Raw genomic sequence first — 11,317 nt, forward strand, 5'->3', positions numbered from 1 at the left:
CGTCATACATTTTGGAACAGAGGTGGTAACTTTTATAAAATCTCTGCTTCAACAAATGATGTAGATGTATAAATTTTTACATCACCTGCTTCAAGTGATGTAAAATACAACACTATCACCAACCATTGAAGATGTAAACTCAGATGTAAAACGGACAACCACGCGCTAACCGTCAACCGCCATTTTTTTATCCCAAACCCACCGCGTGACCACCCCCCACCTCCCGCCGCACAACCGTCGCACCGCCCGCTGCACAGCCACAACCGCCAGATTCGGCCTCCCACCCATCCCTCCCCGCCGGTTCTGCCCCATTTCGGCCGCCCCGCTTTTTTGCCGCGCCGCCGCCCGGTTCGAGCTCCGCCGCCCCGGCCTGCCTCAGTCGAAGCTCGTTCGCCGCCCAATTCGAGCTCTGTCGGGCCGCCCTGCCGCATTTGAAGCTCGGCCACCGACGCGTTTCGAGCTCCGTTGCCGCTCCGACCGGCTCCTCGTCTCGATTCGACGCTCGGCCGCCGACGCCCGTCTCAACTCAATGCTCGGCCGCCGACGGCCGTCTCAGGTGATGTAAATGACTTTTATTGGAGATGCTTTAAGCTCAGTAGCGACGGCTTGTACAGTCAAGGCCTCATGGCATATGACGCGTGTCGTCCGTTCCTTTGCACACCGAGCTTCCTCCTATATAGGAGCTGAAACGCATTGACAAAATTCTACGCGGCTCTCCCCGCCCCGGAAATGAAGATCCGACTGCAAAAGTAGGCCTGTGGAACCTTAACGAAGAATGCTGATTGGGGGAAACAAGGAGATACTTTATGCTTAAATCTGAGGAGCAGGTAATATTTGATGCTTAAGATTGACAATTAAGGAGATGTTTAAGCAAAATTTTGGAGATGGGCCGCTGTTGAGGGGAAGCGGTGCCACTGTATTCCTGTACCGCGTATGCTGTATTTTTGGGCCGTATCTATGTACGCACATGTTGTGTCGGGGGATGGTCGTCGGTGGTGAGGGGGGTCGCCGGATCCACGCATGTGGATCGTTTTACTCACTCGTAGTCTAGGTTTTTAGGTTGTTCATCGTCTTTGCTTCGGCGGCGACGATGACATCGCTGAATAAGATTCTTCGGATCCTTCCCTGACGAGGCCATCGGTTCTATGGTTGGGGATGAATTTAGAAACCAGTCTGTTCAAGCAAGAATGGCGTGGCGGCGGCGGCATCCTTGTGGTGGACCTGTGTCCTCGGGCTTCGCCGTTGCGACGATGTTTGCTCCCGCGTCGGCACGGAGCTTGGGAGGTAGTCCAGGAGCGGATGCAGATTGTGGTCTGCATCGACGACATCTGGAAGATGGAGCATGTGCTGGGCTCGTGGTTCGTAGATGTCAGGTATGGTTTCCTCCTTCGGCATTTTAGTCATGGTGGGGTGCCAGATCTGGAGTTTGATGGCGTGTCCAGAGTGTTGCCCCGGTCTGATTCGTTCAACAGCATGGGCTTCACTTTTGGTGAGCCACCTTGGAGGTCCGCAAAGCTGCATATCAGCGATGGAGCCGCGTCGAGCTCGGGTGAGGAGGTGATTCGTCATTCTTTTCTTCGGTGGCTGCTGTGGTGGTGCCGGAGGCAGGTGACGGGCGTTGGTGTCAAGCTCAAAGATGTTCTGCTATCTTTTCAGTTTTGTCATGTCGGTCTTTACGCGATTTGTACTTTGTTCTTTATAATATGAATGTGACACGTATTACCATGCAAAAAAAGATGGGCCACCCTTGGTTTTCGAAGATGAAGTCGTAGAACTACCAAACTTAAGTAGTCCACGTGGTGGCCACGACGGGCGGCCAGGCGTGGCCGCGCAAGTTGGCCGAGGCCGCGGATCTGGCGGGTCCAGCGCATTTGTGAGGTGCGGCCGCTGCTGCACCATGAGGTGGAGCCGGTGGACGTCAACCAGGGGATTGTGTGCTGTGCACTGCTTCAGATCTGCTCGGATTCAGAGGTGTGGAAGAGCTCCGGGCAAAAGTCCAGCACTGATTTTGGGTCGGTGCCGGCAACAACGGCGCCATGGCCATGGTGTCATTCCCCTTCTTGAAGGTGTTGTCGTGGAGCTCCATTACACGACTCTCCGGAAGACATCTCTAGCTTCGGATGGTCGAAGCGGGCGATGACGGCGACTACGTCGTTTCCTTCTTTGAGGCATCGCCTTGGAGAGTCAGCATATTGCGGTTTGCACGGATCTCTTCGTCGGCGTGGACTACAGTGGACGTCGGGGCGGCGGCTCCGGGTGGTTTCTGATTGTGCGCCGAGATGGCAATCTCGGGAACAATGTGAGTGGCAGGTCTATGAGGTGGGCTCTATCTCGACATTGGTTGGGTGGCATCCTTGTCGCTTGGGCGGTGGGGGTGTCGGCTCGGTCGATGCGCCCTAGAGGGGGCGGTATGACCTTATGTCGGGGCGGTGGCCCCGGAAGTGGTGCGACGTTCGTGGTCTGCGAGCGGTTGTCTTGTGCAGCGTGGGCTGTGCGGCATTGCTGCTCAAGGGGAGCGGTGGTATGTCGGGATGGCGGCCTGGAAGGCGGTGCCGATGAAGTGTGCTGGGCGCGACGAGCGGTGGATGTCAGGGCGGCGGCCCCGAGAGGATCACTGTGGCGGCTAGGCTTCTGTGGCAACGGTAATGGTGGGAGCGATATCAGCGACACGGCAATGGTTGCAATAGCCGGCTCTTCTCCGGCGTATCCACGGTATTGCCTAAAATCCTGTGATTATTCCTGGATGAATAATTAGAACTTCCATTGCTATATGGCTCACCGGTAGTTCTGGAACAAGCCCGCTTGTCATCTGCTTTGCGTGATATTTGGCCGGCTCATATAGCAATGGAAGTTCTAACTAACTGATTCTTACCCCAAAAAAATAACTGATTCTTAAAAAGAAAATTCCTAATTAGCTTCCCCGATCAGTCCTAAAATCCTGTGATTGTTCTTGGGTGAATAGCTCATGTGCGACACATTTGACGTGAATTGGAAAGCACGCGATGTCGTTCATGAAAATAGCTCACGTGCGATGCTTTAGATGGCAACAATAGCTCCTAAGCGACCAGGCCCTCTTTAACCCTAAACCGCAAGAGACAAGGGGTTAGCTCGGGTGTGTTGGCCCACCACTTTTCCACCTCAGCGTGGGAGCCACAACTAATCCACATGCGTGCGGGTCCCACAACTTATCCACATCAGTGTAACCCATTACAAGGGCACCCGATCCAGCCCCCGGCCCGTTCCCATGCCATTGCATTGCCTGACCCTCTTCCCTTTCCTTCCCCCACCCTGTTCTTCTTCTTCTCCGGCGATGAAGCATAGCAATGCCGGCCGGCGAGAGATGTCTAGCTCCAGTTCGGCCTCCCGCCCATCATGGCCGCAGTATGGTCTAGTGCCGTTGACAAGATGCCCCGACTGCCCACGCAAGGAGCCTCTGAAGCGACTGACCTGTGTGAAGGAAGACCATGGCAACCGTGGGCGCGAGTTCATCAAGTGCGAGAGCAGGCCATAGCCGGTGCAGGTTAGATCTAAGTACTCCGTCGGTTGTACGCTCTGATTTCTTTCTTTTATTTCCATTGAGTTTGGGATCTAGGGTTCATGTGCCCCTGTTTTCAGGTCCTGAAGAAATGCGGGCATTTCGAGTGGCTCGATGCGTACATTGAGAGGCTACAATTGGATGGATTAATTGGCGGAAACTAGGAGCTCAATTCGGGGCCGCTTGCTGTGGAGCCAGTGGAGAATTTGGCGGACAGAGCCGTTCCGATGATGGGCAATGCTGAACTGAAGGGAGAATTGAAGAAAATAAGTAAGCAACTGAAGCAGTAAGAAAATCTGATGGCTGGAGGATTTTATTGCTGTATCATTGCTATGGATTTCTTTTACTTGATGTACATCAATCGCTAGAAATTGTTTGAGTTTCAGTTAATGTGTTGTTTGAGTTTCAGTTAATGTGTTTAGCTAGTAGTAATTTTTTCAGTTACAGTTTGGGCATCATGCCTGGATCATTTGCATCCCCTGATGAATAAAATGTAGCAAATCGCTCAAGTATGTCTTCTTTGTTGCAAACTTGCAATTCTTCAATTAATAGAGAGTGCCCAACTTGCAGTTCTTCAGTTATAGAGAGTGCAGGAAAAAGTTCAAGGAAAAAAGCCCATATTAGGTGTAGCTCAAGTAAGGCCCAAAGAGAAAACAAGCCCACCAATCATTAGCTAGCACAAACCCACCCATCATTAGCTATCACAAGCATGAGGTAGCTTGCTTCACCCCACCCGTGTTGCTTTGGAAAAAAATGGTGCACCCATGGAGAAAAAAATGTTGTATCCGTAGAGGAAAAAAATTAGTGCACCTGTGGACAAAAAATTGGTACACTCGTGGACCATAAGTAGTTTGTTTTTGGATAAATTAATGGAGAACATAAACTCTACCATGCACCATTGGACATATAAACATGTTTGTTTCCGGATAAAATAATTGAATCATTCTTTCAATGGGGGATGGGCAGATAGATCCATTTTTGCATGGCTTTATGAACCATGTATTTACATTGTGGCATTCCTTAAAAAAATGTATTTATTATTGTAACTTGAAAATAAAGGTCCCCTCAAAAAAGGTAATTTTTCTAGCACAAGGGCGTTATTGCTTCTTCGAGCAAAAAAATGTATTTATTTTCATTGGTAAGAAGAAGTGGGAAAAAATTCCACTATGTTTATTCTTTGTGGCTTGTGTAAAAAAGAGAAATTTCATTGCTACAAAATGACTTTTCACGAGTCATTTTTTTGTCTTTTTACATAGTCCACAAAAAATGTCTTTTTTTGACATTTTGAAATGCATTTTTTTATAATGGATGTATCTAGACTTACAAGCCAAAACACCGTGTGCAAATAGTAGCACAATATTGCATGAACAAAGCTGGTAGCTCTATCAAAAAGCAATCAACAACTCAAAAAAGGTTCAAATATAGTAGCAAGAACTTAATAATAGAAAGACACATAATATAGATAGTTCGAGCAAACCAAGCCCACAGCATGAGACATATAGTATGCTTACAACTTAAATAACATAAGACAAATATAGATAGATAGATTTAGCTAGATAGATAGATAGATAGATAGATAGGTAGATAGATAGATAGATAGATGGGTACATCTAAACCCTGGCCGCTGCCTTCTTCACCTGGCTCCTCCTCGCTACTCCTCCACCTCGCTCCTCCTCCGGGCGCCCTTCACTGCTCGTCTGGGGTGTTGTTGATGGGGTACGGTAGAGTGTACATGCGCTTCGTGGTGGGGAAGATATTGGTGTAGTCCGTGAAGATGTTATAGGTGGCGAATGCTATGAACTCGCAGCCACACCAGAACACGCGACCGAGGAGGTAGAATGCGTCGAAGGGGTTGGTGAAGTGGGCAAGCATAGCAACCACAACCTCATTGTGGATGACCTCCTCGACTCGGTACATCCTTGGAGATCTCCGAGGAAGGTGGCGGTAGCGGGCCCCAAGGAAGAAGTCGGTGAACTCCCTTGCGCCCCTCCATCTTGACATCGCCCACACACGGAGGGTGTTCTCGACATACACACCGACGGGGTAGAGCATCTCCGGCACGGTGGGGGGAAAGTGGTAGGTTGGCCGGTGTACTGCATGGCTGCGGCGGGCTGGTTCTTGGGGCTATTTGTGGTGAGAAAAAGAAAGGAAGATGCAGATGGGAGATGGATGAAGGGTGTGAGAGGAAGAGGAAGATGTTAGCTGGCTTAAATACCCGTAGTGCGACGTGTTATCTCACTGTGGCAGTAATGAGGTCAAATGTGAACAAGTTTCCCACCCATTGCGACATCGGGAGTGTACATGCATGGGAAACCGTAGTTTGAATCAATAGCTATAATGCGACGCTTCAGTGTTGCCCTCTGTGCCATCGGTCGGTGTCAGTCTCAAAACCGACGGATCTTGGGTAGGGGGTCCCGAGCTGTGGATCTTGGATCAATGGGGAATAAGGGACTAGGGACACGATGGTTACCCAGGTTCGGGCCCTCTCTAAGAGGTAAAACCCTACGTCCTGCTTGATTATATTGCTTGTGTATATGAGGATTACAGAGTCAATCTACCACGAGATCAGATGAACTAGACCCTAGACTAGTAGGATGATGGTTCTTGTCCTCCGTTCTATGAACTAAACCCTCTGGTTTATATATACACCAGGGGTACTAGCGTTACACATGGTCGATTACAAGGAAAGGATAAACATGCCGATTCTTCTCATCTTGACTTGGAGGACACACCAAGGAACCAAAAGCTTCTTGTCCGGATACAGGGTCTCCTCATAATTCGGCCTCCTGGTAGTGGCAACACGGCCCAATAGTACGACCCACAAGGGATAGGCCAGCAAGTCGATTGCCCCCTAATCTAGGACTCCCTCAGTAGCCGCCGAACTAGCCTCCAACGCCAATGCTTCATCGTGTCTTGAGATCTTGATGTACACGAGGTCTCCGGCTTGCGAGGCAAGTTCCTCTCCTCCTTCATGTTCGACATAGTCTCCTTCAATCAGGTACTAGAAGCGGCTTCTATTTCAGCTCGGTTATGTGCCAACCAAGCAATGTTCGGAATCCGGACTGCCGACGTTACTTAGCCTTTAAGGCTAACTACCCAAATGTGAACAGTGCCTTTGCCTGACAACTTTTCGGCAAAGGGTCACACCCGGTCATCGAACCATTGTCACAGCTCGATTCGTAGTTCGAGGCAGCACCTCTGTTGGCATGTCCCATCGAGGTGGAGATCGTGCCCGCTTTTTCAGGGATATGATCAATGATTTAAATTCCCCCATTAGCGCATGACGCCACGATAATATCGAGAAGTGGCGAGGCCCGTGGCGCAGTTAAAGGACTGTTGGCATTCATGGTAGTTTATAAAAGAGGGCCAACCACCGCTTAATTGGGTACACCTCCTCCTTCCTCTAGCCATTGCTTTCCTCATCTGCAGAGCTCCAGCGCCCCCAAATCTTCTCTCCATGATGACTTTTCTCCAGTCGTTCCCTGGATACAGCCATGGCCGGATCCGACGCAGGAGGCAAGTGGGAGGTCTCCACCGTCACCAACAATGACATTGAGGACCTGAAGCGCGTCGGCTACCTTTCGGTCGAAATCGCTCACCAGGACCCAGAGGAGGGCCATGCCGTCCCCACACCTCGACCAAGCGAGAGGGTGGTGTTCATCCCTCACTTCATCCGGGGGCTGGGCTTTCCGCTGCACCCCTTCGTCAGGGGGCTGATGTTCTTCTATGGGCTGTATTTTCATGATCTGGCCCCGAAATCCTTCCTCCATATCTAGGCCTTCATTGTAATTTGCAAGGCCTTCTTGCGAGTCCAGCCGCATTTCGGCTTGGGGCTAAAGATCTCCAATGTCAAGCCGAAGATAGTCGACGGCCAACAGGCAGACTGTGGCGGGGCGATGATCAGCAAGCTCGCCCGGGTCGAGTGGACGGAGGGCACATTCATTGATACTGTCAAAATTTGGCAGAAGGAGTGGTTCTATATCACAGAACCATGGGATGCGTCCTAGACGACGGCTCCCGAATTCTGATCCGGACCCCCGGCGAGGCTAGCCTCATGGACCAAGAAGAGTCCTGACTGGGGGTCCACTGCAGATGTGGAAGCGCTGCATAAGCGCGTTTCTAATATGATAAAGGCAGGCCCTCAGCTGACCAACGTGGTTTAGGTGATGTTCTGTCGTCGCCTCCTCCCCTGCCAACAAAGATCCACCCCAATGTGGTCTTACAAGCTCACGGACCCGGCCATCATACAGTACTTCTACGGTACCACCCACGACAAGCTGTGGAAGGTGCTATTTAAGCCTCAAAAGGCGTGGCCGGACAAGGAGGACATCGGTCTCGACACCGCACACCCCCCAAAGGAGGTAGCAAAGCTCTATCCGTCCGATGTTTGGATGTTTGTTTTTACAAGAGATTTAATCCTTGTTTTCCTACTTCCACAGGGCTGGCTCGAGAAGGCCAAGAAGATCGACAGTCCGTCCCCATTGCCCGAAGACCCTCGGTTGGCTTAGCTGGAGGAGATGCTGACCCTTGCGCCGTACAAGGCGCCAAAGAAAGGGGAGAAGAAGGAGGTGTAGGATGCCAGGGAAGGCCACCACCCAAGAAGGCATCCGAGCAGCAAATCCAGAGACACCCAAACTCCCTCCGCCCAAGAGGGGGAGCAGGAAGAGGACGAGGAGGAGAGCGGCTCCTCTCATACGAAGAAGAGGGCGGCGTCGAATGACGCTGAGGAGGAGCAACCTCCTCATGCCCCAAAGAAGCAGCGCAGGCCCAAGCTGATCCTGCCCGACGACAGCTCAGATTCCGATAAGGGGTCCACAGTGTCCGAAGAGGAACCCCAGGGTCAATCCCCCTGCCGAAAGGTATGAATTTGGATGCTCTTCAGGTGTTTGTTTTAGTATTCTATTATTAATAGCATTTGTGCCCTTTATGTTGCAGTCCACCGCGCGCCCACCCACTGTCTAAACCTCTTAGGGGACTTCTTCGCCAGCCGAACTGGCGGAGAGCGGGTCTACATCCCGCTCCGTGCCTCCTCTAGGTTGTTGGGGAGACCGGGGAGGTGCTGTCCCGAAGGACCCCTCCCGACCCGGATACGGGAGGTGGAGGTGACGAGATTATGGCCGAGGTGACCAGGAGGAGGGATCCCTCCTGGTGAACAAAGAGTGCGGCTCGGCCAGCCCGAGTCCTCCCAAAAGACGATTCTGGAGCCCCCGAGGCCCTCAGAGGCGTTAGTTCCACCCTCCACCGAGGGAGGAGCCGGGGCCCTGCCGCCAGCGCCGAACACCAGTGATCGGGGTGCGGTAGGGTGGTCGGGCGTGATGGAGGAGGTGGTGAACAACTCCTCCATCGTTGCTGAACACCGCGCCCTAATGGGCGTGGTTTTACAGAGTATTCGGTCCGTTAACAGTGGACCGAAGGAAGCCTTCAGCGGCCTCCTCATGGGCTTCGAGGTAGGCCATGTAATGTTCTTTTCACAAAGCAGATTTTTGAACAAAGTTATACACCCCTTGTATATAGCAGACCCCGAGACTTTGTCAGGTTGAAAAAACCTGGCAGAGGATAAAAAAATCATGCAATCGGGAGTCTAAACTATGTGGGTTTTTGTTTTGTTATTGCAGGCCTTATCTCTTGCAGCGGCTGCTAATGCCGCAGCGCTGGATGAGATAAATCGGAAGCTCAAGAGCTCTGATGAGGAGCTCGACCTCGTCAACAAGCGGTTTGACAAAGCGCAAGGTTAGCCCGGTCAAGACGTTACATTTCTTTTATTGATCAATGTGTTCTGGATTAGCCCTAAGCAAAAGGTGCTTAATTATGTTTGCAGCTGCCGCCACAGAGGTCGAGAGCCTTAGGGCCGAATGGAAGAAGGCTAAAGAGGCGGTGGCCGAACAGAAGGCGGGCCGATCAAGCGGCCGCCAAACTCAAGGCGGTGAAAACCGTGAGTGAGAAGCACGAGTCCAGAGTGGCCGAAGTGCAACAAGAGCGCAAGGATGCCATCACTAAATGTGAGGACCTTGAGCAGAAAAATAAGGATCAAACCACCGAGCTGTCGGAAATAGGGCAAGAGATTCGGGAGGTGAGGACGGAGGCACGAGGCGCCCGAGAGGAGCTCCGCAAAGTGAAGCAAATTGCAGATGGTAAGCCATACTTACTGCAAAGTGTCTTTGGTGGTCGGAAGTTCGCGTTGCTCACATGAGTCTGGCATTCTTCAGGCGCGTTTGCGAGCTCCCAAGGAGTGCCGCGGATGTGGCAAGGCACTATGCAGCTCGGGAGGGTGATACATAACACAAGCTATTCTGGGCACAGTTCCAAGCGATGGAACATCCTCCCCTCCTTAGCAACCAGATGAAGCAGCTGATGGAACTATATCGGATGGCTGAGCCAGCCATGAAGGACCTCTGTGTCGGCTTTGGCCCGCAGAGCCAATACTGAGCAGTTACTTTGGCCTGGTGCAGAAGCTGCGCGACGCGTCCTCCCGGGTTGATGCAGTGAAGCGCTCCGCGTGCATCGAAGGGGCGCGGATGGCCTTCGCAAAGACCATGGTGCACTGGCCGAAAATCAAGCCAGTTGAGATGGCCACCGGTCCTCCGCCTGTTGGAAAGGAGCATCCCCGTCCCGAGCAGTATTTTTCCATTTTTTTGGATGGTGCTCGGGCGATAGAGGACCAATGTCCCAAAGATGTAATCCTTGAGTAAACTATCATGTAATGACAATTAGACCTTTTGCTTGATGGGGCCTTTTGTATGGTTTATCATACTTGAATCTGTTTTGGTTTTATTTTGACTCATGTGCAGCTGTTTTGAATCTGAAAGTTGCCAGTCGTCGACTTCAGCCCCCATGTAGATGCTACGAGGGGTGTTTCACCCTCCACACTGTGACCCTTAGTCGACGCCTCGGTGCCTGGAGGCGGTAGTGCGTGAAGGGTACAAGGCAATCAGACTATGCGACTTTATTACCTTCACTTAACCATAGGAGCTTGAATGCGGGGGCTAGTGACTAGCCCCCAGTTTTTTGTGATATCCGGTAGAGCCGAGTGGTAACCCACAAGTATAGGGGATCGTTTGTAGCCTTCTTCGATAAATAAGAGTGTCAAACCCAACGAGGAGCTAAAGGTAGAACAAATATTCCCTCAAGTTCTATCGACCACTGATGCAACTCTACGCACACTTAACGTTTGCTTTACCGGAAACAAGTATGAAACTATTTTGCAAGGATAAAACTACGAGTACTTTGCGAGAATAAAACTACGAATAAATTGCAAAGTAATAAAAGTGGATAGCTTTTGTCAACAAGAAAGTCATTTGTCCCTAGGCAATCGATAACAAGTACCGGTAATCATTCTTGCAATTATATATGAGGGAGAGGCTTGAGCTAACATACTTTCTCTACTTGGATCATATGCACTTATGATTGGAACTCTAGCAAGCATCCGCAACTACTAAAGATCATTAAGGTCATGAAACCCAACAATAGCATTAAGTATCAAGTCCTCTTTATCCCATACGCAACAACCCACCTACCAGGGGCGGAGACAGGGGGTGCGAGCAGGGGTCAGACACCCCCATTGCCTCGCCCCCCTAATAGGTTTCTTAGGTTCTAAGTATAGTACTAGTAGTTTAGACGTATATGTATATCTGGCTGACCTGTCGTAGTTATACTTTATTTAGCGCTAATGGCCTAGCATGCCAACTTCCCAGCCCAAAGGCCCAAACCATCGCTGATCGCTAGGTTATACATAGGCGTCAGGATTACATCTGGCCATCAGATCGAGTAGTTAATTTCCTATCC

General features: G+C 50.9%; 1 long non-coding RNA gene across 1 annotated transcript; it reads left to right on the forward strand.

The window, feature by feature from the left end:
* Positions 1 to 4,047, forward strand: LOC120964398 (uncharacterized). Its single transcript, XR_005756455.3, has 2 exons — positions 1 to 3,520; positions 3,616 to 4,047. It is a non-coding gene; the product is annotated as an uncharacterized lncRNA (long non-coding RNA).
* Positions 4,048 to 11,317: the final 7,270 nt, after the last annotated feature.

This window comes from Aegilops tauschii, chromosome 5 (genome assembly GCF_002575655.3).
Source record: "Aegilops tauschii subsp. strangulata cultivar AL8/78 chromosome 5, Aet v6.0, whole genome shotgun sequence".
Taxonomy (NCBI): domain Eukaryota; kingdom Viridiplantae; phylum Streptophyta; class Magnoliopsida; order Poales; family Poaceae; genus Aegilops; species Aegilops tauschii.